Below are 26,360 nucleotides of genomic sequence, written 5' to 3'. Positions count from 1 at the left end.
ACATGTTCCAGGAGCACGGCTTCATAGTAACGTTCAGGTACTGGACTGATCTACCTGAAGCCCAGACCTGTCTCCCACTGAAAATGTGTGGTGCATTATGAAGTGTAAAATACGACAGAAACCCCAGACTGCTGAGCACCTGAACTCACATATCAAGCAAGAATGAAAGAGAATTTCACTTTCAAAACTTCACCAATTTCTGTCCTGGGTTACTAAACATTTACTGAGTGTTGTTAAAAGAAAAAGTGTGTATCCCAGTGGCAAACATGCCCTTGTCCCAACTTTTTTGAAACAGTTTATCAGCTTCAGCATAAAATATCTTGTCTTTGTACTGTATTCAATTGAATATAGGTCCAAAAGTATTTGCAAATCATTAGGGCCCCAGCAGAGGCCGGTACAAGGACCCCATAAAACTGATATAATTATTAATATTTATCCAATTGAATCACATTTTTGAGGGGCTAAAGATGCATGAAAGCTCACCAAACTTGACACAAAGTTCAGACTTGGTGGACATTTGTTTCTAATATGGGTTTCGCCAATGTCCATGAAAAAATGGCTTGATAAAAAAACCCTTAATAAGTAGCCCCTGCAACACATTTCACGTAAATGCACATAAACATAAAAGTCTCCTGAAGCCAAAGCCGAAACCCGACAGGAAGGCAGTCATTTTGAATTAAGTTGTCATGTTTTGCGATCTCCTACAGATTCAATAATAACGATTTGAAAATCAGTATGTGCCATCTAGACTTTGTGATCGAAAGTTATCAAAAGATTGAGGTATCGTTGAACAGTGGTCGTAGTGTCACATCGAATTTCATCACATCGATGATTCACCATGTAACAGGAACTATGACAACATTTAGTCATAGTCATAGTGCCACCTACTGGCAACAGGAAATGTTTTATACTGTGATGTGGTCCTCCTAAGATGCTGACCAGGTCCAATTCAAATGTGGGTAGAAAAGCCTTCAGACCTTGATAACTCTGCATTGTGCTGTTTCCCAGGTCCAGCAGCAACGTGTGCAATATCTGATCATATTTTGATAACATACCTTTGTCTTTGACTTCTGTCCTCAAGTTACAGGATTCTAAGCCAAGCTTTTGGAATGACACTAAAATACAATAGAAGAAAAGAGCAATTAGCCAACACATGCACTACAGAATACAGTTACTACCTGAAAACAACCCATCAGCCTCCCAGCTGCAAGATATCCTGATCGGCCACTTCAAATCTATGATGTGGGTAATTAGCAGAGCTCATCTTTTCAAAGGGGGTTATTAAGGTCAGACCTATACTGAAGCTGCCTAAAATGTGATCATATCAGTTTGTATGGAATACAATTATGTATTTTCAAATTGCAAATTACTTTTATTTTAATTACATACATTTCCCATGATAGTATTTCGTTTAAACACATTTGATGAGCAAGTATTTGTAATTCACAATAAGATACTTTTTATAAAATATCTTCTTGATCAGGCCTTTCATTGATAGGACAGCTGAAATGAGGACAGGAAAGTGGGAGACAGAGTTGAGGGTTGACATGCAGCAAATTGGCCGCAGGCTGGAATCGAACCCACGGCCACATGTTTTCGCAACTGTGCCACCAGGGCGCCCCGACCAGAAACTTTTTTATGTATTTGTGGCCATCTGTGACTCTGTGTGGAAAATCAAGTGAAACCAGGCCAGAGATCTCTAATTAACTTTGTTGGGATTGTGATTTACTCTGTTGGGGGAAAATTACACTGAACACAGCTGAAACTTTGTAGGAGATCTTAATTATCTCCACCAGGTGTAAGTAAGTGCTTGAGTGCATGCCTGCATGAGCGACCAATGAACCTGAAGCTTGTCCGCAGCTAATTTCAAAGATGAGTAATTTCACTAGTTACGTGTGGTTGAATTACAATATAAATGTAATTGTAATCCTTTACAGTTACTGCAGAAAAAATATATCATCAAATTACAGTTACTAATCAAAATGTTGGTGATTACAGAGATGTTATATCAAATATTAATTTGGAGTTGCCTGGCAGAGATCTGCACTTCGAGTGCTCTCTTCTACTTTGATTTGTTTTGGTAAAGATGGCTTACTCAAGGCTAAAAGCATATCAGGCAACACACTACAAACCATGATGAAGTATTTTGCAGGCGATCAGTACATCACAGTGATTTTGCAAAATGGTGAGACTTAATTACTGTAATTAAGTCATTTTTGGGGGGTTCTTGTACTTTTATGAGTAAGTATGTATTACACTATGTAATTTACTGAGTAGCCTATCATTTGAATTAATATCCCAACCCTTCATCTGTATATTTGAAGCCAATAAGGCTATCAGATGGCAAATAGGCCTATGAATACCATGACATACAGATGGAAACAAACTCTGCTGCAGGCGCAGGTTTGGAGAGGTGACTGTGACCACTGATCAGAACAGTTTTGGGAATAATACTTTTTTACTTTAAAGGGTTAGTCCATGCAGACTGAAGGTGGGGTTTAGTTTTTTTAGTCCACATAATACTGCTGGAGTTTCACAGGAAAACAGTGTTGCAGAATCTTCCCAACAATTTAAGTGAATGGTGATCAATTTTCAAACATTAAAAAAAAACAATCCAAAAAAGAAAACTGAACATAAAATGCCTTTTTGCTGCTTGTCTGGTGTTATCCAAGTCTTCTAAAGTCCTGACAATGCCAAGATGACTTGAAAGACGTCATTTACGCCATGTATTTAGCCTAAATCCTCAATGTAGGCTTGTTCAGTTGTTTTTATTTGTTTGAAAATTGGTCACCATTCACTGCAGCTGTTTGGACACTCTGCAACATACTGTGAAACTCCAGCGGTGTTTTGTGGACTAAAAAATTAAATCCAACCTTCAGCCAGCATGAGGTTGAGTAGATAACTACTGAATTTTCATTTTTGGATGAACTCTCTCTTAAAATAGACAGTTCGTTCCAAAATCAAAATACACATTTTCCCTTTTACCTGTAGTACTATTTATCTAGATAGTTTTGGTGTGAGTTTTGGAGATAGTGGCTGTAGAGTTGCCTGCCTCCTCTCCAGTATAATGGGACTAAATGGAACCACCTGGTTATTGTAGTAGATACTACTGCAGAAGGAAAATAGTTTCTACATGAAGCTGCTCACAACAAGGTCCAAGCATTACCTTGAGTAACCAGGTCATGATTTCTGGAAAGAGACGCTCAACAAAACAATTTCGATGGATAAAAAGTACAGGTAAAATGAAAAACATGCATTTTGGAATTTGGGGGTTCCTTGTTCCTCGTTGCTTTAAACATTTTAACACCAGCAGTTTTAAAATTTATGATGTACATTTATGTACACAGCTGGAGATGCAGAGAATATTTTGCTCTGTACTAGTGATGTCTTTAAAAAAGACTGCTAAATGTTGTGATGAGCACAGCCACACATGCTAACAGTCATTCACACTTCATTTGCAGTCAACCACACCCAAACAATCCACATTACTGTTTGATTTATAACCTTGTTAATTTGCTTTTATCATCACACTGTTTAAATGGAGCGCATGCATTATGTCACTGTGGAGTTAAATAAGCTCTTTCCTGTCATATCATGTGTTTCTTTGTCTTTGACTTACTGTGGTTGTTGGGGGTGTGTCTCTTCCTGGTTGAGCAAAAGGTGTGTCTGAGGGCTGAGGACTCTTAAAGCCTAAAACCAGCTCATCAGACCAAACCATGTACTGCAAAGTCAGAGGTGAGATTTGGCTTTAGTTAGTTTTTGCCTTGTATTAGTTGTAGTTGGCATCCATCTTATTTTCCCCCTTGTATGTTATTTGGTTTGGCCAAGCCACTATATACAGTATGTTGACTGCTGGCTCCAGAACAATTCAACTTCATTGGCCAGAGAAAGCTGTTCCATCAAGGAGGCTTTTCATGGAGTCACATGTATGTTCAAAAGTTAATTAATTAAAGGGCTGAACAATTTTTGAAAAAAATATCTAATTGCAATAGTCTTTTACTGACATCGCAATTGTGATATAATCTTAAGGGTCTGATTTTTGTGACGATCTGCACCAAATGATGTAGAACTGCAATGATTAGTTGATTAATCAATTAGTTGTCAACTATTAAATTAATTGGCAACTATTTTGATAATCAATTAATCAATTTGGAAACAATTTTTTTTCCTATTCTATGATTTCAGTTTTTTAAATGTGAGTATTTTCTGGTTTCTTTAGTCCTTGTGGACAAAACATTTGAAAAAATTTGAAAATGCACTGAGCAACAATTTGCAGCATTTTATGACTTTACCAAACAAGTAATTGATTTTAATGAGAAATGATTAACTGATAATGATTATAATGAGAATAGTTCTAAAAAAGGTTTTCCTCTGAGGAAGTCTAGGGAATCTGATGTTTAGGTCAGGACATCTAATTTAATGTAAAATAGTACTCTGAAACACAAGTTTCCTTTACCAGATATCCTGAGATATGAAAACTGACGTAGTCCATATTGTGATTTTGATCAAATTTCGATTAATTGTTCAGCCCTAATTAATTGTATGAAATATTTTTGAGTGTTCATATTAGAGGTGACAAATAGAGGCTAACGCCCTTCCCTTAAGTTTTGTTAACATGCATTTAGCATGTTGACACAGTTATTATTTATATGTTTAAATGTTTAAAACAGCACCATATCAAAAGAGTTGAAATAACTTGCTGAATCTGCCCCTTTTGGTGCTCAATCATTTACCTCAGTCTACCTAAGTCCTTCTAACTTTTGATTGGTTAGTTCAGTCACATGTGAGACTTAACCAGGAAGTGTTGTTGTTGTGAAGCTGCTGAAGTGGGGAGAACAGTAAAATAAAATTATGTCTTCAACCAGCTTTTTCTTCTTAATAAGAGTAATCAAACCAGCACACATCAAACGGTCACATTACTGCATCAGATGTGTTTAAGTGTTAATGTTAAAGGTGACAAATGGAGGTTAACTGACCCCTTTTACTTTTGTAGCTTTCCCAAATGTTACTGAGGCTCTCAGCTGAATCCGTGTGTGTATTTAAAGCCTTTGTCCAGCCTGCACAAGACACACTTCATCATTCTTCTAATGCCTTGTGTCATTTGCTTCCTTTGAAATGTAGTTTTAAGTCTCTCTTGTGTATCCGGGGTAAAGTAAAAATACATACTCCACCATTTCCTGTAGTCCACAATGTAATTAATGTACTGTTTAAACCACTGTTTAAAAAAACCTTGATGAAATGTCTTCCTTCTTTCTACTTCTATTGATTTCTCTCGTTTCTTTCCTTTGAATGCAGTAGTTTCCTCATTTCCTCTCTTCCATTCTTCTGTAGATGAATATCATGTCAGAATTCAAAACTGTAAAAAAAAAAAAAAAAAAAAAGTTTTTATGGTTGAAACTTGGTGTCTGAAAGCTTGAAATCTAATAAAAACAGTTTTGCAAGGTTGAAACCAACTTTTGAAGGCTTGTATAGTGTTTGGCTAGTCTGGGGGAAAAAAATATCAAATCTCTGCAAACATTTTGTATTTGTGGTTGTCCTCTTCACAACTGCAGCACTCTTTTCACAGTGTTTCTCAAACACACTTTGTTAAAAAATTTATCACTGTTCTCTCAGTGTATTTTGTTTTCCAGGTTTGAAACCTTGTAAATCTGAAAACCGGTGTGCATATTTTAGGGAGGAAAAAAGTTTCTGGTCTAAAACAGATGGTATAGGGGGAAATGTAGGACCAGTATTGATATGATACTGCAAATACAAAGTAAATATTTCCTACTGCTGCAGCTTTAACAGCATTTGACTGGTGAAACAAGACTTGACTTAATTCAAAATGTTCACAGGAAATTTAAAGGTTTTGTCAGTAAGCTTAGCTTCACTGCTATCTTTTATCAAAGGTGCATCTACAAAACGGTCGATCTGGGCATTTGTCGACAGCAGATCACTTTGCATATTGCAGGCGGTAATGGAACAGTCAGGAGCAGCCACAGTGAGCTGTTAGATAAAGAGCTGCAGGTGACAGGTTGCACGCCTCACACACACTGTACTCAGCTTCTCTCAGCCAGGTAACCAACTCCTTTCACTGTGCCCTGCTGTTCACAGACTCATGCCGTTAGGGTTAGGGTCGCTTCTGGCTGCACTGAGCCAAACCATATCGCATCCAATTGCATTTCCATTATCACTTTCAGTGCCAAGCCATACCTGAGATGGAGCCACTCTGGAGTGGGGCCAAAGCATGCCCGACCCTTCTCCAACTGGGCTGTGGTGTCATCTCACCGGCTGCGGCCAACCTGTGACGACCCTCCTTTCTCCCCCTCGAACAAGTAAGTGTTGTGATACTCAGCTTGTGTGTGTGCAGGAGAGCAGAAAGTCTTTGTGTTTGGAAATGTAGTGTCCCTCCTCTGTTTGAACTTTCAAATATCTGCATTATTTCACTGTTTTACTGCTTTCACTTGTTTTGGAGTCATGTGAAATTACTGCTGATGAGCCTCCTCGAGCCTCCTCAAGGCTGTCTTCAGGTAAAAGACGCACCTTCAAGTTGGTAGCCCTGTTGTGATGGAAGTGCAATCCCCTGCCATACTGGGCTGAAATGCCGAGATAAAAACCGAGTCAAACCAGACCAGCTCTATGCATGGAAAAGGGTACCTCAGAAACCAGCAGCGAAAGAGAAGCAGGTGAAACTAACAGAGTTAACATTAGATGTAGAAACTAAATGAGAGAAGACCCCAAAATATCAAAGGACAATAAATTATCTTTTTAAATGCAATATATGTAGTAGGCTCCGTGGTTGCTCTCTGTGTCAGCTAAAGGGCCCCCAGCCTGAACTATGTTGAAGACCATTTTGGATTTACTGTGCCATTTTAGCACACTTTTGCCAGTTTCTATGCATTGTATTTTATTGAACTTCTCCTAGACTATTGATCAGGTCGACTTCAAAATCAGTGTGAAATCTAGACACTTTCGCAATTAAAAGTTATCAAAAGCTTCTGTCTTTGTTGAACAACGTTTCTGTGAAGTGGTCTCAAATTTCAGTGTTTGACCATAAAACAGGAAGTTGCTGTAACTTCAGTGTCCATTGTCAAATCTGCTAACATGTTTGATCAGAGTCCTGGCCTCAAGACATCTATGTACCATTTTGGAGTCATAGTCTCAGCCCTCACTAACATGCTCTAGCAGCATTCCAGGTAGGGGAACGTGGCTTGGATTTTGAGGAGTTGTGGCATTTATTCACCAACAAACAGCCTAAACTGAACATCACTGCTACGGTCTGCGACGGTCTGCCAAAAAAAAAAAAAAAAGACGGAGGAGAAGTTGAACCAGAGTCAACTTTTGGAGAAACACAGCACTCCCAGCTGTGTCCTCGCTTGGTTTATTTTGTGTCCCCAGCTTTGACATCTGTGTCCGGCTGCAGTTTATGCTGCAAAATAGCAACACAAGAAGTGGGGTACATACTGAATGAGGAAAAATTTCACTGAGTCAGAGAAAAGAAATGTTATTGAGTGTTATTTTATTTTTTCACAGTGGTTATGTTCTAAGCACAGCTAAACACCGCCAACTCCTCTGCAAGACCCTGTGGCTGATTGTTGCAACCCCTGACTCTGTCTGAGCGAATTAACGTTACATAAATACCCATAGCAGTACAATTTGACCAGGAGCTTTTCAATACTTCAGAACTGACTAATCAGGAACTGGTATCAATTTAGTACCAGTCCTCGATAAACATCCCCAAATGTTGAACGCACCAATATTTGTATTTTCATGGATTTTTCAGCAAACATATCCAGAAACCTCATATAAAGAGGTGTATTCTCTCTCTAAATATCTGAGCAATCAATGCTGTGCAAACTGCCAATTTTATTATTGTATTTAAGGTTTTACCTACTTTCTCACTTGCATGAATGGAATTATGCCTAGGTAGTGTGTTTCAACGTTTCTAGTTTAATGCAGTTTATCTCATGAATCACATTTTCTGGTAACAAATCTTTTCAAACCCAGACAGAGGCCACTTGAGCAAAAAGTACAGGCTTTGTAGATTTTTTATTTTGTTTATAAGCGATTGAAAAGTGGCATTGGAAGTTTTCCATTTCTGAATGGCCAAAATTTTTGAGGATTTTTTTTTAGTTAAGTTATGTTACCTGGCAGCACATACTTGCACTACATTCCTCCATGGCTGGGAATTTGAACTCACTATTCAGGAAAGAAGCCCCTCTCAAAGAGTTTGGTTCCAGAGCCGGTGCTGTGTGCAGAGGTAAGTCCAGCTATATCTAATTTGTACTGTTCCATCTCACACACCAGCTCAAGAGCTGACATTCCACATCCCCATCACCAGTCTGTCCTGTTAGGTGATGGTGCACCCGACTGCCATGGCTGCTCCTGCAGGTGGTGGCTCTGTGTTCTTAAGGGAACCCCAGTTTGCTGCATCCACACAAGGTTTCCAAGCTCTCATTTGGCTGAATCATCACATGGTGTTTGACTCACTCTTAGTCTGGCCCCACCACTGAGACCAGCTTGCCTTGGGAGACCATACTATGGCCTGATGCCCCTGACAGCACAGCTCCCGGGATCACAGGGACATGTGAACTCTTCCATCATGTTAAGGTAGCTGTTCTTCCTGGAGGAGGGATGCAAAAGACACTTTGAAATCTGATTTGAATCCCAACAATTTGAATTCAAACCACCATTTCAATGTGAGTTTTTTTGCTGTCCAGACTTCTGGAAATAAATCTGGTTATGCCACAAACAGATATGTACTTGCAGTCTGGACAGGGCTTTGTGTCACTTTTGCTGGTTTGCCTCTTGTTGTTCAGTAGTCCCTAGAGTCCGTTCTTTTACTTTGCCTGCAGTTTTCTTCAATTTAGTTTCATGTTAACATTTTCTTGTTTTCTCTGTGGGTCTGAGGTTGGCAGTGCAGGCTGACCTGACCTAAGCTACAGGTACATAAGGCTTACTGTGTTTTTTTTTTAACATTTTGTTTCTTGTTCTTGGTTTTGAAGGTAGGGTTCTTTTTTTCTTACGTAATTCAAGACATGTTTTTTTTTAATGGCAAAAGGTTTAAGGTGTCACTGAGGCTCAACCATATTGCTTGTCAGTTGCTCTAACAGCGTCTGAACCCCTGACCCCCAAAATGTTTCCAAAACAGAATTTGAAAAGCACGCCCGCTTCACGCAGCAATCAGCCAGGTTGGGAAGGTAAGAAAGAAGGAAGGGTTTGACTTCTCTTTTTTCATTTTTCATTCAACTACTTCCTTCTGCTTTTGTGCGAACAAGCAGCTGCAACACTGTGAATGCCTTACAGAAAAGATCATCTGAAAGTGAGTGATGCTATCCCCGTCTGAATGATTATCGTATCTCGCCTCAATCGTTAATGGCAGACTTTGTACCGTGCATTTGGATGTGGTCATTTGGGACACATAAAAATGCAAGTGGTTCATTTTGAACATAGTGACACCTTTAAGCAAACAAGCCTACACATACAGAATGGGTGACAGACAGGCACAGAATTAGTACAGCGCACCAATATAGTATATTTTATTTGTTACTTTATTTTGTAGCTTTTAATCAGTGTCCCTTTAGAATTTCACCATTATACGGTGAATGCACCGAGTTGAATAAGAACAAGTCCCTCAACAACCTTTAAGCTTTTAACCCATTCTGAATATAAAGCTGTTCTACACTCATAAATAATGCAGGATGTGTAAAGCAGATGCATTACGTAGCGCTCTATTGTTCAGACACTCTGTTTAATGAATAGGCGTCGCTAAGAGCCATTACCTGAAAGCAAAGCCTTCCCCGATGTCTTCTCCTCCCCTGTGCATTAGTTGACCAGAGTTGTTGTGCTGGGAAGGCAGGGGCTCTGGCCTGGTTCTGACAGTCTAATGTTCATGCTCGGTAAATTGTGTTGGAATTGCTCCCCTGGGAGACATGAACGTGACAATGGTCTGTGGGCTATAAGTACTCGTTCATAGACAATATTGTGAGTCTGCTTGCCCTTTTCCTTTGAATAAGGAATTAATTATTCATCCGCCAATGGGAGATAAAAAGTGCGGAGGAGAGAAGAGGAGGTGTTTTGGTACACAATAGATTCTGAAAATCTTTTTTAGGTGTCAGTAAAGCTGAAATTAAGGTGTCAGGATAAATGGGAACAGTAGAAAAAGACAAAGGAGCATCTTTATGCTAAATGAAAATGTCCTTGTATTACTGACTAGATCAAAGCCAGCCACGGAAATTAAAAATGCTGAGTGTGAGCATTCATGCCATCATTCCCCCATTTCCTTCAATAATCAGAATCGGATCAGTCCTCCTGTCACCTGTTGGCTGGTTACCACATGATTTATTTCACCAGAAGCCCGACAAAACCAAGAAGGCCTTCAATTTTTTCTTAATTTTTCTATTTGGCTATAGTGCCACAGAGCCATCTGAGTCCAGGAGTCAGACTGTAGGACCATTTATCTCTCTAAATCTGATTACTATTGAAACACATCATTCCCATGCAGTGATGGCCACGCTCAGAGAGCACATGCTGAAACTTTAAAATCATCCCAATTTAATTTAAAATGCACTTTACTTATCAAGTACCAATTAAAATGCCTGTCATGTGGTGTTGTGGTAATTGTGTCAGGATAGAGGAGGAAAGATTTCATTGTTTCCTGCCTTTGCTTCCCAAAGCGAGATATGAGATAATTTGAGTTTATAAATGTTAGGCTACCTTATCTCACCTGCAGTCAGAAACAACCTTTTTATTTCACTGGGACCTATTTTTGCAGAATTTAGCCCTATCTTCATTTCACCATAGAAAAAAATGGATAAAATCCATATAATGCCAAAGTTTGCATTGTCGTTTGAGCAGCTTACACAGATTTGCTCAGTTTAGTTGCTAATGCTATTCTCCACCATCTCCTGAGGGAAATATCTGTCTCTTTAGTGGCTGAATGCTCCACTTTTTTCACCAGCAAGTCACTAATGTTGTCTTTTGCAACTAGCCATTTGAAGCTGAACAGGTGAGCTACAGCTGAAGTAAGACCAAAACAGTAAAGTCACAGGCCACAATACCAAAACAATTAGCCGAAGCACGCTAAAACAGAACTGCAGAGCCCGACTATAATTACTGGACCAGGGTCGACAGCATGTGGATGGTAGGTTATTGTGTTCACCTTGTGAGTTTGTGTGTGTATCCTCATTGTGAGTTTTGGCCCTTAAGACACCTACTAGGAACTACCATGGAAGCAGGTTTGGGTACTTTGCCAGGTACTGTGGACAGATTTTGTCAACACAATAGCATCACAATAATGTATCAAAAACACATACATATAAACATTTACACCCAGGAAATAATTCCATATAGCATTTTTTGTATTTGTGTAAGGTTGAATGCAAACAGCAGCAGCAAGATGATAATATGGTAAATATCTTCACATGAAAAGTTTGACAACATCAGCTTTGAGTGTTCGTGCACGAGGCATCATCGATGTAATCACAGAATCCTCCTCCCCTTGTCCTGCCGGAGTCTTGTGTGTTACGTCCAGTCAGCTCAGCACACACTCTGTCCCTCAAGTACAACACCTTTAACCTTTCCAGGATGTTGTGGAACAGGTCTCTCTGAGGGGGCACAAACAGTCTCTGATTTCCTGTTGCTCAGCCAACCTGGATCCAATTTCATACATTTAACTTTCCTGGCTAACACCAGTCTCAAGTCCAAGCTGGGTTAGCAAGACACCTGTCCATACTCACCTCCACTCTTCCTGGGGTGGTCTGCAGCGGTGTATCCGGCTGATCTGGCTGGGTGGTTGAAAGATGCTCTCAAGGTCCGATGGTCTGTAATCTAAACGCCACACTTCCTTTTCCAATGCCTACTAGTATATTTTTGTCACAGGTAATAAGTGATTCAGCAATAAAGGCAAAAAATAACAGACAAAAAGAAAATAGCAGCAATAGTTCAAGGAAGTGCCGGCTGCAGCATCTACATCCACCACTGTTGCCATAGACCAACCATGCAGCATGAATTCACAAAATCTTACAGGTTTGTGTGAAGTCTAACCCATGAGTACTGAGTACTTTAGGTCTGAGTACTGTAATAATGTAGTAATGAATATTGAGTACTCACAGAATGTTAACATGTTGACAGGCGTCATGGCTGGTGTAATCGCACCACTAGATGGTCTCTACTTCTCTGCGGGTACGTCATCAAAAGTGACATCTTTGCACATAATGATTTTCTCCATTTTTTGATTACAAAAATATAGACGCCCAGCACTCTCCATTGGAACAAACTATTGCTGAGATCACACCTCATAACTGATCACAAACTGATCATACATGAAGGAAATGTTTTCCATCATTGATACAAATTTGCCACAATGTCAGTGAACACAGCCTTGACTTGTTTAATCTTCTTCCCTCATGGGAGCTCCTCTGCTCTGCTCCTCCCTGGGCAACAGTTAATGCACCAGCAGGTCATTTCTTGCGCAAACAGGAAGAAGCGAGTCGCCAACAGCGCCATCCTGGAACACTGGGAACCGGTTGTTGCAGAAAAGGAGGGGCAGCTGGCTACGTGGGTGGCAGGATATCAGATGTAGGATCACTGAGACCAGGGGAGGTGAAGAAGGATAGACAAGACAAGGCTGAACAGGAGGAGGAGGTGGTGGTGGTGTATGTGATGTGTGTGAGAGAGATAGTGGTGGTAGGGTTTCAGAGAAATTGCACGGAAAGGTGCAAGAGAGGACTATAAATACAAACCTGCTGCCAGCACAGTGGGCAACCTCCAGCCAGGTTGGAGTCGTTTCCATAGCAGTAAATGCCATTTATCTAATGTATTGGCCTATTACGACCTCTCCTTTATGTGTTCCTGCTGAGGGATCCCCTGCAGTCTCACAGCAGGGCCACCGACGCACAATTGATTGGGGAGTCGTTCTATTTCTGCAAGCAGACCCTCACTCATGCTTCTGCCTTTTGCTCTTCCTTTATCCCACCCCTCCCTCTATCTGCCTATTCTTCTCCCTCCCTCTATCTATCTGTTTTCCTCCGCCTGCTCCTCTTTATCTCCCTGCCTGGCTCCCTCTGTCCCTTCGCCTTTTTCTGCTTCTGTCTCTTCACTCTCCGAGGACTTGCTACAGGCGCATTGTCAGGCCGCTCTTGCAAAAATCAATAATATCATTCTAATTCAAACTGATATCAAAAGGCACAGGGCCAGCAAACCATTTCTCTGTAGACTTATCATAAGCCCATGTTTTTCCACGCCGTTTATTTTCTGCCGTTTGGTCCCTTCGATCTCCTCTTTAGAGGGCTCCTCTGGGCTTCACTCGCCCAGCATGTCTGAGCAGAGTTTAGATGTTACATTTGACGCTGACAAATTTGGCAGAGTAGCCGTGAGTATCCATGAGCTCCCCGTTTATGAGATATCCGTTTCTGTGATAAGTACCCCAGATACTGGCATACAAAAGCACTTCTGCAACAACACAGGGAGAAGCCTGCCTTAAACGTAATTTTAATCTTTCATAAGCTAGGCCAAGAGTAAAACAAGTAATTATGAATTCTCAGAAGCCCAATTTCTTAAGAACAATGCAGGGGGGATGGTAAGCATAATGCAGGGGTGCATTAAGCACTCATGTTTATTCCATTTTAAGTCAGCCACTATCGCTGTCTTAATGTAATTATTGCAAATCACCAATCTCTCTCCCCCCCTCTGGCTATACCAAACCTCTAATGTTATTCCACACTCCCCCCAAAAATGCATATCAGCATGTTTTGTCCAATTGCAGAGTCATTTGTGAGGCTAAAATGCAGTCCAGTCATAAGTGAGATGTTTAAGGCCTTGGGGCGATGTTACAGTTCAATATTAATGAGATAATTTGATCAAGTTAGCACCGATGCAGACATTTTATGGTTGGATAATTCACAGTCCATATGGCTTGTAGTTAGTTTACCAGAAGCCTTTTTGGAAATGCAGTAAGCTGTTAGATAGTTGTAATGGGCAACTCAGCAAAACAGCACTCTTAACTACTTATTATCGTGTTAGATGTCAAACATTTCTTTTTGTGAAAGCATTTAAAGTCTGCGTACAGGAAAAAAAAAAAAAGTTTTTTCTTCTAAACACATTACACGTTAGAAACTAGTTTCCAAAAACATGTGAAAAAACTGAGAATGTAGTACTGAACTGTGGCGATAGACTGTTAAAATTGTCTAGCTTAACCATTTCTGTGTTCAGGATTTTTTGGGCAGACCCGAAATATGCCTCAGTGACTTGCTGGAGCCATGGTCCCCTGATACTATATAATCCCAATGAACCGACTCAGTTCGGAACATACAGTACCTCAAGTGACTCTCTCAGTCCAGCACTTCACTTCAGCTCAATTCAGTTCTGCCAGCCCGACACAGAAATAAAACTATAATCCTGTCACTGTCCTCTGGCTCTGTTGGCTCAAACGTGTCTGTCTCATAAAGCTGCTAAATGAAGCGTCCATGTTTCAGGTCATTTTCAGGTTGTAGTGGTGTTTGATACTGGAGACAGACGTGATTTTGGCATCCAGTTTTATATACACTACTATGATTTTTTTTTAAATAACTGAAATTTGGCTGGGTGGTTAACACGTTTCTGTGCTGTGACAAACTTAGAACACACATTTATTGTTGCTTTATATGATCTTTAAAAGCCAAAAAGTGCAAATGGACTGAGCCATTTGTCTTTGAGTTTTGTCCTTTTCTCGGTGCAGTTTGCGGCTGTTTTTATTAGAGGCACAAGTTTTATGTAAACGGTATTACTCAACCTGTTTCGAGATACTGTCCTGTATTTCTTCAAAGCTGCAAACTCTATTACAAGATGATTTGCAGTTAACTGCTGCAGTTATTTAAAGAGTAGTTGTAATGTTCACAGGCAGTCACATATAATTCATTTTAAATGGGGTGGGCGCCGTCAGAGTGTGCCACCTATTTGTCATTGTTTATATGCACCAAGTCAGCCTGACAGTCGGTCAGTACCAGTTTGTCACACTGAGAGCACGTCAGGCTAGTCTGGTTGTGTAAAGTGCTGCTGATAAAATCAAGATTAGAGTTTGGCACGGACTGCATCTGGGGATAATAAACACTTTGTTCACCAGAATTGGAGAAGAAAACTACCACCAGTCTCTGCTGGTGGCTGGACTGCTGATGAATGATTGACTGCTGACAGGCTCTCTTGTGTGAACCAGGCTTTTAACTGACATGAGGATACAAAAAGAAGAAATATTACATTTGCATACATTCTATATTTTTACCAGATTTGAACTGAGGCTCTCTTTTTAAGTGAGTTAGAACTATGAGTCTGCAGCCTTTTTGTTGGAACATTTGGACTGACGCTGCAGTGAGAGGACAGGCTGTGTAGCGAGACTGCACAGCTTTTCCTGACAGTGAGCTCGTGTCTGGATTTTACAAATGCTCCACTATCCAATTCTACAAAATGACTGATTTTGATTCATTTATCTGTTTTAGTCAGACTTTGTATTTAATTATTTTGGATTCAGAGTCACACTGCTTCAAGTAGTGATCTGTACTTGTATACCACCATGCTAAATCACCATTTTTACATAGATTTCTGCTCAGATTGAAGTTTGGTTAAGCTATACTATTACACTACTAACAACAACTATGTAAGATGATCAAGGTGTAACTTTTCCATCCTGAAAAGGAAAGGGCAACAGAGCTAATAGGAAGGTCAGGTAGAGCTCAGTCTGTACACACCTACACTGTCCGCAGAGGTTTAATCACACAATAATTAAATGAGCTGTGTGAGTTGACCGTAGGCGTGGAGGGTCTATAAGAAAAACTAGGTTTCTCATTTACATCAGATTACTGCCAAAAGCCAATTATAGGCAGGTTACTTAAGTCCATGTAAACACAGTGAACGAAGTAGTGTTCTTGTCACGAAGCCAACATAAATAAAATAAAGGGCGAGATCAATCTTTTTTTTTTCCAAAAACAGATAAAAATTGCAGAGATTGGCAAAGTTGCTCACCTTAAAGCTAAAAGAGAGGGTCAGTTGTGCAGCATCACTATGACAGTAGAAAACATTGCTTTGATAGCCAGAAACTTCACAGTATGGACAGAACATTTGATGAGTTCGGTGAAAGTCATGGGTGAAACCTATTTGGGTTTTGGGTTGAAACCAACCTACAGTGATGACATCAATAGTTAAAATACTTTTCTATGCTGTACCTGAGATATAAGAAGTGTTTCCGTATAAATTCAAGAGTCAGAGTAAGTTAGTTTTCAATATTTTCAAAAGTAAAAATCTTTATTTATAGCCACCTTGTGTCCTTTATTCTGAAACCCCAAATTCCAAAATTGTCCCACTGGACTAAATGTCCATTTGTCCGACAGCCCGTTATCCCGAAAACATTGATTTGGGCGCCTGTTGCTCTAAAAATACACACTCTCCCTGCAGTTGTTGCTTCAGGCGTCTTCTGGCCCTGTCCATGGTGCTGAATCGACAGGGGGGGTTTTTTATTGGTGCACGCCCCCACTGTTATGTAAGCTGAGCAAAAAGTCGGTCAGAACTGTCTCAACAGCCTACAGTCTTTTTATCATCTTGGCTGTTACAACACCCTAACCTAACCATAAGAATTACTGTGTGATGTCCACTTTTGGAGCAATGGGCATTTGTTTTCAGGAAAGCGGGCTATGGGACAAATTATTGCGCTTTTGGAACAATGGGGAGTTCCCACTCTTTAGAGATGGGTGGGTCGATCCTCCAGTCGGCAGTTTCAAGCGGACGTACTAGAAAATATCACGGCCTCAGGTGGGCGGGTCAAGTGACAGCGTGTGGTCTGAGAAAGGCATTACTAACTTACAGAAACATTGCATGCAATAATCCACCTCACACTTCTCTTACACTCTCTCTGGCTGGACAGACAGACTGCTGGCTGTGAGTGGTGTGAACAGAAACCAGCGCATCCAATACGCACTTTTACCTCAGGTGACCAGCGCTCAGATCACATACGCAACTGTGGATTCAGTTATTTTCTACACAGTGCAGCCAAACACTGTAGGCTAAAAAAAATATAATATCAATCTACATTTGTTACTATTTTGCTACAAAATTCATTGTTAAAATGTGAAGGATGCATTTTGTGCATATGTGTGAGAGAGGCAGCTTTCGTGTCTTCAATGAAGGGTTACTTGCTTTGCTGCATTCTTAACAATGAATAACATTTGTATCAATTTGTCTGTTCATATAGTAGCCTAGATCTCCCCACTACTGTGTGCAGGGGAGAAATGGCGTACTCTGGCAAAATGGCTCTGATAGTGGTTTGGTGGGTGGTGGGCGGTCTTCACTGACCCATCCATCCATCCATCCATTTTCTGTAACCGCTTATATCCCGAAGGGTCGCGGGGGGCTGGAGTCTATCCCAGCTGACATTGGGCGAGAGGCAGGGTTCACCCTGGACAAGTCGCCAGTTCATCGCAGGGCAGACATATAGAGACAGACAACCACTCACACTCACATTCACACCTACGGGCAATTTAGAGTCACCAGTTAACCTAGCCTGCATGTCTTTGGACTGTGGGAGGAAACCGAAGAGAACCCACGCCAACACGGGGAAAACATGCAAACTCCGCACAGAAAGGCCCTGCCCCAGCCAGCTGAGGGGTTCAAACTCAGGACCTTCTTGCTGTGAGGCAACCACTGCACCACCGCGCTGCCCGTCTTCACTGACCCGTGCATCACAACCACCCACCTAGCATCATGCGGTCAAGATCCTGATTCTTCTTTACTTTATCTGGGATTGTGTGCTAAGAGAAAAGAAAACATGAATAATGTAAAGATGACCTTAACGACATTGTAGCAGGTCTTTTCTTTTGAGTGTTTAATATTTAAGGCCTATACAGTAGGTTGATGTCTCTTAACATAAGACACTATGTCAACTACATCCTGTGAAGGGAATTTGACCACATTGGAAAACTGTTTGGTAGTAACATGTTTCTTTCTGTGTATTTTTCATTGAATTATCTTGAAGTGAAATCATTGATGCAAGCATTAGAAGCAACGCAGTAGTTGCCAACTATTAGTAAAGAAATAACTTTTTTTAAATGTCAAAATAAAGTGTTTATTTCCATTTCCACCTTGTTTGATGGAGTCGCGGAGCTGCCTGAGAGTAGTGAATTATCGGTCCACTCTGTCAATGTGACTCTTTTTTTCATATTGATGCATCAAAGAGTCACAGAATGTTTCAAGATCATTTAAGTTTGAGCCGTAGCCACCGTTAATTATTCCTGACAGTAATCTTGCTAAGTTCATATGTTAATGACGCTCCTGTTTTTCCTCAAACACCATTAGTTTCCACTGAGAGACGAAGATCAGCCTTTCTGAATAGAAAGCGACCCGCGCAGACCATCACTCCTCCTGTAGATGACCCTTAGAAAGCAGCCCGACAGCTTTTTTATCTATTGTGTTACTTTTAAATCATTATTTCCCGGTTTTCTTAGACATATTTTCTCTTTATATTCCAGGATAATTGGCGACCTGTTTTTAATTTGCATCAAGTCTCTACAGGGCCCCTCTGGGAACAGACAGGTTCTTGGTTTTTTGATTTTTTTTTTTTTTTTCTGACTGCTCACATTCTAGACACTTTCTGTGAAAAACAGTCAATTTACTAATCTGCACAGAGAAATATAACAATCACTTCTACTTCAAAATGTGAGCGAATGTCTCTTGAAAACCTTGGTTTGCATGTTAAAAGCACTGGAAGCATTTTTCTTATTGGTCCCATCAAATGGGAAACTCAGATGAAGGATGATTGGTCTAATTAGACTCAATATTATAACCTCTAAAATCCCATGTGGTGTATGAGTGCTGATATTCTCACAAGTGTAAAATAAAGAAAGTACGACTCCTTCCCTACAGTATATGCAGATATGAGGTACCTGTAAGGAGGTGGCATGATTAATAACTTGTTTACTACTGCGTAAACTGAGTAAATGCTCCTTCACCTCTCATTTAACCTTTTATTTCAACCTCCATTTAGTTTCATTTAAATAAAATCTCTGTGCATGTCTTTAAAATGATTTATACTGATTATACTGATGGTATTCCGAGTTACACATTGAGATACATTGTATTTACAGCATCATTGTCCAACTGTCAGTGAGCAACATATACTATACATATACGAAGCTGCATCCTCAACCAATAGTAAGACGTGTGTGGCGTTGTTGGAGGTCACTCCCCTGCATTTGCAAATGTGCAACTATACACCAAGTCTTCTGAAGTCCAAGTCAACTCTCAGGTCCTCTGGACCAAGTCCAAGTCACGTCTCAAGATGTGACTTTGAAACCCAATACCTCTTTTTTTCTGGTGCTTGTATGCAAATTATATTAGCACAGTGACCAAAATAACATCAAATATATGCTTCTTTTAGAAAAAGTGCATTTAAAACCACAGTATGTAAGTTTTACCACAATAACAAAAGAGTTTGAATAATTTGATGATGTCATGAGGTAGCATGGGATCATGGTGTCTTCACTGATAAACATCCACCATTGTTGATAAAAAATATATCAAACATGACTCCAGCAGTAATCATGTTCAGGGAATGAGGTAGTGTATTAAAGTTTTACTCATGTTACATTTAGTCATCAACACGCTGACTTCCTCCTTCAGTGTCTGACATATCCTGTGTTTTCCCATGAGTTAGAACAACTTGCAGCTAGCAGGAAACACACAGCTACCTTGAATAAATTATGGATTTCTATGGGGTCGACCACTGGAATCATTTGGGATAATGCAAGTACACTGCTCAACTAACATATATAACCTATATCTATCATTTTCAGACAGTTCAGTGCAGATTTCTCATATATTATAGCTTTAGTGTTCATTTGCAAGTAATGAATCATCACTTAAATGTGTCAGAGTTTAATGAAAACACTTGAAATGAAGGTGCAAATGTGCAAATACCCCCATGATGACTTTCTGTCTGTTTGGAACAGTGTGTCTCTCTACATCAGTGCTCTTGGGTTTGATCTTGAATATATTTCAGATTGATCACATTAAAATGTGACTATGCTGTCTAATTATTAACACTTCAAGTTTTCAGCAAAAGCTTATGATGAATAGGCGGTGTAGTGCATCAGGAATCAGACTTCAAAAAGCTCCAGTAGTGGAAAAAATAAGGATTATTGAAAGTTAAGCTGAAGTAGCAGCTGTTGTCAGTATTATTTAACAGTCAACAACCTCATTTTCAGCTCAATAGATTCCCTGTGTTTAATGATAGAACTTATGAGCTCATTTTATAAACTATTCAGTACTAATTAAGTTAAAAATTTAAGGTCATTAATGCAGTGGTCACATTTCATGTTGAAACAACCTTATATTTTTTTGCAGTGTAATGCAGAGTGCTGCCCACGATGATAATGTGCTGAATGTACACAACTGAACCAATGACCTGCAGGCATGGCATTCATTTTAAATGTCAACAAAGGGAGGAGGCCAACATTTGACTCCTATTTGTGTCCTGTGTCCTACTGACAGTTAACCCTGGTTTCTTTACAACGATTTTTTCTTTACAGCGATTTTCCTCATGTCCCTCATCCCTTCACCTGCAAACAAAACAGACAAGCAAGCAAAACAGCCAAAAAAAAAAAGAAAGGAAAACAAAATTAAACAAAAAGAAAAGAACAGTACTGGCCACAGAATAATTGGTAACAATTATGGTGTTGTGTCCACTGTTGAAAAGTAAGAAAATAGTGGTGGGTATTGTGATAACTGGTCCAGGAACAGCTGAAAATTCTGAGAGGATTTGTTTTTCCAAAACAAAGGTATACATTTCTTTGTAAACCGTGTTATGGCAATTAATATTCAGCATATTTTTTTATCTGAAATCTGGCATATCAACAATGGTTTCTTTTAACCATGACCATGATTGTTCTCTTTCCTTAATTGGGTAAACATTGTTTTATCCATGACAACTAAGGTCGTCTAACCTTAAAAAACTCCTTTTAGTGCCTGAGCATAGCAGTGTTGGTAGATCAGAAAACATTTTCACTTTTGCAAAAGTAATTTGTGCCAGCACTCACTGTACCAGATGCCAATAGAATCATCTGATTAGAAAAATGCTGACACATCTTGTTCCAGAGGGCAGAAACTAATGATTTATTTTGTCATTTAATTTGTAGAACTTGTCAGTTAAGGTGCAAATAATTTGGTTAAGATTAGGACACAATCTCTGTCTTGGTTCAGGTTAAGCAAAGACTGACTGTTGACCAGTCTTCTTTGCTACTGGTCACTGTGCTTCTGTTACATCCTCGTGTCCCAGTTAAGGTCATGTTTTCCTTGTTTTCAGTTTTCTGTCAGTCGTTTCTGTTTTATTTTGATACTCACCTTTGTCTCTCATTTCAGGTTCTTGACTTCCTGCCCCTGTGTGTTTGTGATTACCTGCCCAGCCCTAATTGGTTTCAACTGTCCCTCATTACCCCTCCTCCCTTGTGTATGTAGTCCTTGTGCTGCCCTTTGTCTGTTCTCAGTTCGTCTCACTTACTTGGGTGTTTAGTTCTAGCCGTATTTCCCTGTGATTTCTTTTGGATTTTACCTGATTTTTGCGTACGTGCCTCTGCTTTATCCTACTGCTTTTGGATACCTTAGTTTCCCTTTGAGCTGCTTACTTGTGCATCAAACTGTTTTTCATGAAAAGATCTTGTGTTTGAGTCCTTTGTCTGTTAGCTTCAGTTAGACAAGAGTTAACATTCATAAAGCCCCAGAGGTCCTTGTCAGATCATTTTACACACGGATCATTTTAGGAATTTTAACAAATGATAAGTAGTGTCATCTTTCTTCTGAAGACAGTCGTAACACATAACAGTCAGCACCATCCTGAGGGGTGTACTACGAAGCCAGGCTTTCTTTGCATGATCTGGATTGACAAAGCCTAAAACCTCAATCAGAGATAACGGGTATCACGACGGTGGTTATCAACTCACTTTGTTAATCCAGGCTTTCGTCTTCAGACTCTGTGCGCGCTCACATAAAAGGGGTGTTTGTTGCGTCATTTGACTCTTCTTCCGCATTAAATGAAGCGATCGCAAGCCACTTAAGTCAAAATCATCAAGTTATAATTATGAGCTGTGGAAAATATACAAAATACATTACAGCAAAAAGCAACATTTTTGCTGCAAATAAAGCAGGAGAAGAAGAATGATGTCAGAAAATGACTGATGGACTAAATGCGGTCTTAATGCTGCCGTTTATTCTAACATGAAAACTGCACATTAAACAATAAAACTCCATACAGCAGATTTAAACATGATGAAGTCTGTCTGACACTTTCCTATGATGACAGAGACGTGGACATCACTGAAGTTTTTGACCAAACCAACGTAAAATGTGTGTAACTGATTTAAGGCTGTCTGTGATAAATGATGATGAATTTTCTAATCAGTGATCTGAGCTGCAAAATCACCAAGACAAAACAGATAACAGTAAAAAGTATTCAAAGTGTCTGTAGTTGTTTCATTATTATTTTACTATGTGGATTATATACCATGTAAATTTAAAGTGTTAATATGATCTGGAGCAAACGGGAAAAATGACTCTGCATCACCAAACGGAGGTTACCATGACAGCGCGATGCAGACAGTTTGTGCTGCTGTTACATTTTTACATTATATGGATTCGTTCGGTGATATTACGAACATACAGCTCAGCAGCTTTTCATTTTTAATGTCTTTCCTCAGTTTAAAAGCTATATCGCTCATAAACATCCTTGTTAGGACAATAATTAGTTAAAGAACAGCACATTTTACAGACAATTTAATCTGAAACTCTGAACATAACCTGCTCCCAACCAGGTTATGAGTTTAGCATAAGTTACCATGGTGATCTAGCCAGGTTAAAAGAGAGCCACCTTCGTGACACTGAAAACATAGCTCGCTAACCCATTAATCTCGCTTCATAGTACACCCCTCTGCATTCACATATCCTGCTTCAAAACAAGACCATACGCCCTGTTTACACCTGGCATTAAAAATGTCTTGGGAACTCCAATCACAAGTGGACAGCTCTAACTACATCTCTACACACCTGGCATTGGAATACATTTTCATGTGCATCACTTTTTATTGGATCTACATGGACCCTAAACATCCACAGTGTGTCTTGGGTGCATTCACACCACTTGTGACCAGATCATGCATGTAAATGCCAGGTGTAAACAGGGCCTGTGTGCCTAGAAGCTTTCTTTAACATATACGGTGTAAGTGCGCAGAATATTTGCAGCTAAACACTGTCAAAGTAACATCATGAGTCAGTGACGTCAGTTTCTGGCCATATTTCAGCATCCGCAGACCACTGCCTGTCTTTTACTTCTTCTGGATAATTGTCACTTCTGATGGCGCACATACACACCCTCTACTCTGTATCCACATGCACGGTGCCTGTTGGGATTATCTCTGCTTGCAGCCACCTCACATCACTGTTAATACTAAGTTAAGCAAATGCATATTTCTTCCAAGCAATTCTCTTTCAGTTCATGAACGACAGCATTAGTTTGTCTGCATTTTGATGCTCTCTTCAGGCTGGGATTAAAGTGGGGGATTAGATGTTACATTCACTCTCTGTGACTTTAACTTCGTTTTACCTTCAGGTTAAAATGAAGAGCTTCATCATGCTTTTTTTTTTTCTACCAGAGACATTTTTTTTCACTTCTTTTCCATCTATGCTATCAAGTGCACAAATGTGATATGACTCACCTATTTACACTCACCTGGCATTTTAGGTAATTGCAGGAATGACTGGTGAAGAAGTTCAAGCTTGTCTCGCTGCCTCTGAGAAAAACTGTTCCAAAATATTAAATACAATTTCATTTTTTAGCCACAGAAAGGCGCTTACAGCCAGTTCTTACGAGAAGTCATTTGAGCTATTTGAGTTTAATGGTACAAAATTTAATTCAGCCGACAAAATCTGATAAAGAACAGGCTGCAGTGACGGATGTCTGTCTCTCGCAGTACTTGAGTACCCTGCCACCCCTATCAGCAATATGAAGAGCATTAACATGATAAAAGACTCCCATCTGCACAACAAAGTGTGCTGCTGTGATACCACATTATGATCTACGCGTTGTCATGTCGGAGACCTCCAAATGCACACATTAGATCGCAGACGCCAACTTGAAACAGATTTCTCCCATATGGGCAGATCTTTGCTATTATTTAGAACAGATTTATGGCACTGTCCTGTCTCCTGACACATGTTTCTAATACTCCTCTCTAGATCAATCATACCTGTGCTGTAAGCAGCTACAGGTGTTGCTCTGGGCCAATGGACTCTGCAGCTGCCATCTGTTTGGTTTCTTCTTAACCTGCCTGCAATTTATTCAATGAAATAAGCCTGTGCCCTTTACAGCGACAGTGCAATATCCATCCATGTAGAACTCGCCTCATACTTACAGATTAACACAGATGGCTTAAAGCTGTAAACAAAAAGGAACACAATCTCTTCCTTTCACAGGATAAAGAAGGATGCTACTTTAAGAACCATCTGGCTGATTGGAGGCTGCTGCTGATGACTAAGCAATAAATGATGATAACCAATCACTCAGTAGTGTTTGCATTGATTGTTTGCTTGATAACTCGCTTGTCAATGAAAACGTAGACTAATGAAGATGGGCTCCTCCCTCCATCACCGCTGATTTACTGAGAACAGCTTTTAAATTGGAGTCATCATAGCCACTGAAATCATCCCGCTTCAGTTTGTCAACATTTTAGCCAAATGGCAGCAAATGATCGAGGCTACTGTCCCTCCCTGAGAGATTTGTCATCTGCACAAGCAGAGGGAATGAGTATGAACCTGCGATGTATGTATGTGCTGCCGATGAGCTTTCTTAAATGGGTCCAATGATGGCCATATGCTGGTTCATCCATCATCTGACTGTCCTGACAGCCTCCAGAGTGATGCTGCTGTTTAACCTGCAGACCTGCTGTTTAAAACCTTGAGTGGACGTAATTAGCTGCACTGACTGCCACTTCCTCTTCTGCTTCACCCTTCTTCCTCCTGTTTCACCTCCCAAACATTCACTTCCTCAGACCTCCATTAATGGATAAAACTGGCAGTATTTTCTATTTTTGTTATTGTCAACAAACCCCATGAATAGACCAGGGCTGTGTCCCAAATCACTCCATCATCCACTCAGTCACTGCTCTCATAGAAACTCAGTAGCCGATTCTACTATAATGAGTAGTAAATCAAGATTTTGGACACTTAAAAATTATTATTTTGCAACTTCACTGACAGATGTATTGTCCTGTAACTGCTAAGACCCATTGCATTGTGGAAATTGTGAAAATTACTTAGACTGGGTTGCAGCAACAAAATTATGTCTTAAATCAAATTAAATTATGGTTTAACCTTAAATTCTGTTGCACCAAACTTTTAAACTACCTTTAAATTACTGAAGATCACATTTAAAGCACTCCATAAACCTCTGTTTAGTTTTTACTTTAACTTTATAACTAGGTAGCAAAAAATTTAGCATTTCCGCTTTTTAGCTAGCCTCCAAAGAGTAAAATATTTTAACTATTTAGCTAGCTAGAAAATACCTTCATGTTTTGCTCGCTTTTTAGCTAGGTGGCAAACAATGTTATGTTTTAGTAACTTTTTTTTAGCTAGCTAGCAGACAGTGTAACATTTTGGTAACTATTTTTTAAACTTATCTACCACACCAGGCAAATAATTTATTTATTTATTCGTTTATTTTGATTTGGGTAAGCAAACATCTACATACTGATTTAACTCTATTTAACTTCAGTTTACATGAAAATTATAAATTTAGTAAACAGAGATTATTTAATTTTAATATTATTTTATTTGTGGAACAGAACTCTGCTTAATTTTAAATCTAGGTTTAGTCATTTTAAACCTAGTTTTGCTAAAGTCTGGTTAGAACTAATCTTAGATTGAATTAATCTTTGTTGGTGCAGTCCAGTCTTAAAGTTAAATTTCACAGATCAACATTACAAAACACATCATTTTAAAACCCCAAAACACAATTCCCCAAAGCACCAGATACAAGAAACATAATATTTAAAAAATAGGTAAAAAAAAAAAAGAAGAAAGAAAGAAAACTGGACATCATAATAGACAATAATCTAAGGTAAATGGCATGACAGTATTAACACGACATGTTAAGTAAATCTGTCAGATGTCAACCACACCACTGTTACATGTCCACTCAGTCCTTGAAGGACACGTGTTTACAGTCCACATGTTTACTTTCACTGTGCCATTGCCAATCCAACCTTCTGCAATCACAATAGTCACAAGATGAGCTGAAAGCACTATTTTATCTTTACAAATGCACATGACAGCATGTTGTAACACACAAATATCAATATAAACATATCTCGTGTATTGTA

The sequence above is a fragment of the Lutjanus erythropterus genome, chromosome 1 (assembly GCF_056507025.1).
Source record: "Lutjanus erythropterus isolate fLutEry1 chromosome 1, fLutEry1.hap2, whole genome shotgun sequence".
NCBI lineage: Eukaryota > Metazoa > Chordata > Actinopteri > Lutjaniformes > Lutjanidae > Lutjanus > Lutjanus erythropterus.
The sequence above is the reverse complement of the archived record's forward strand: the minus strand, read 5'-3'. Positions refer to the sequence as shown.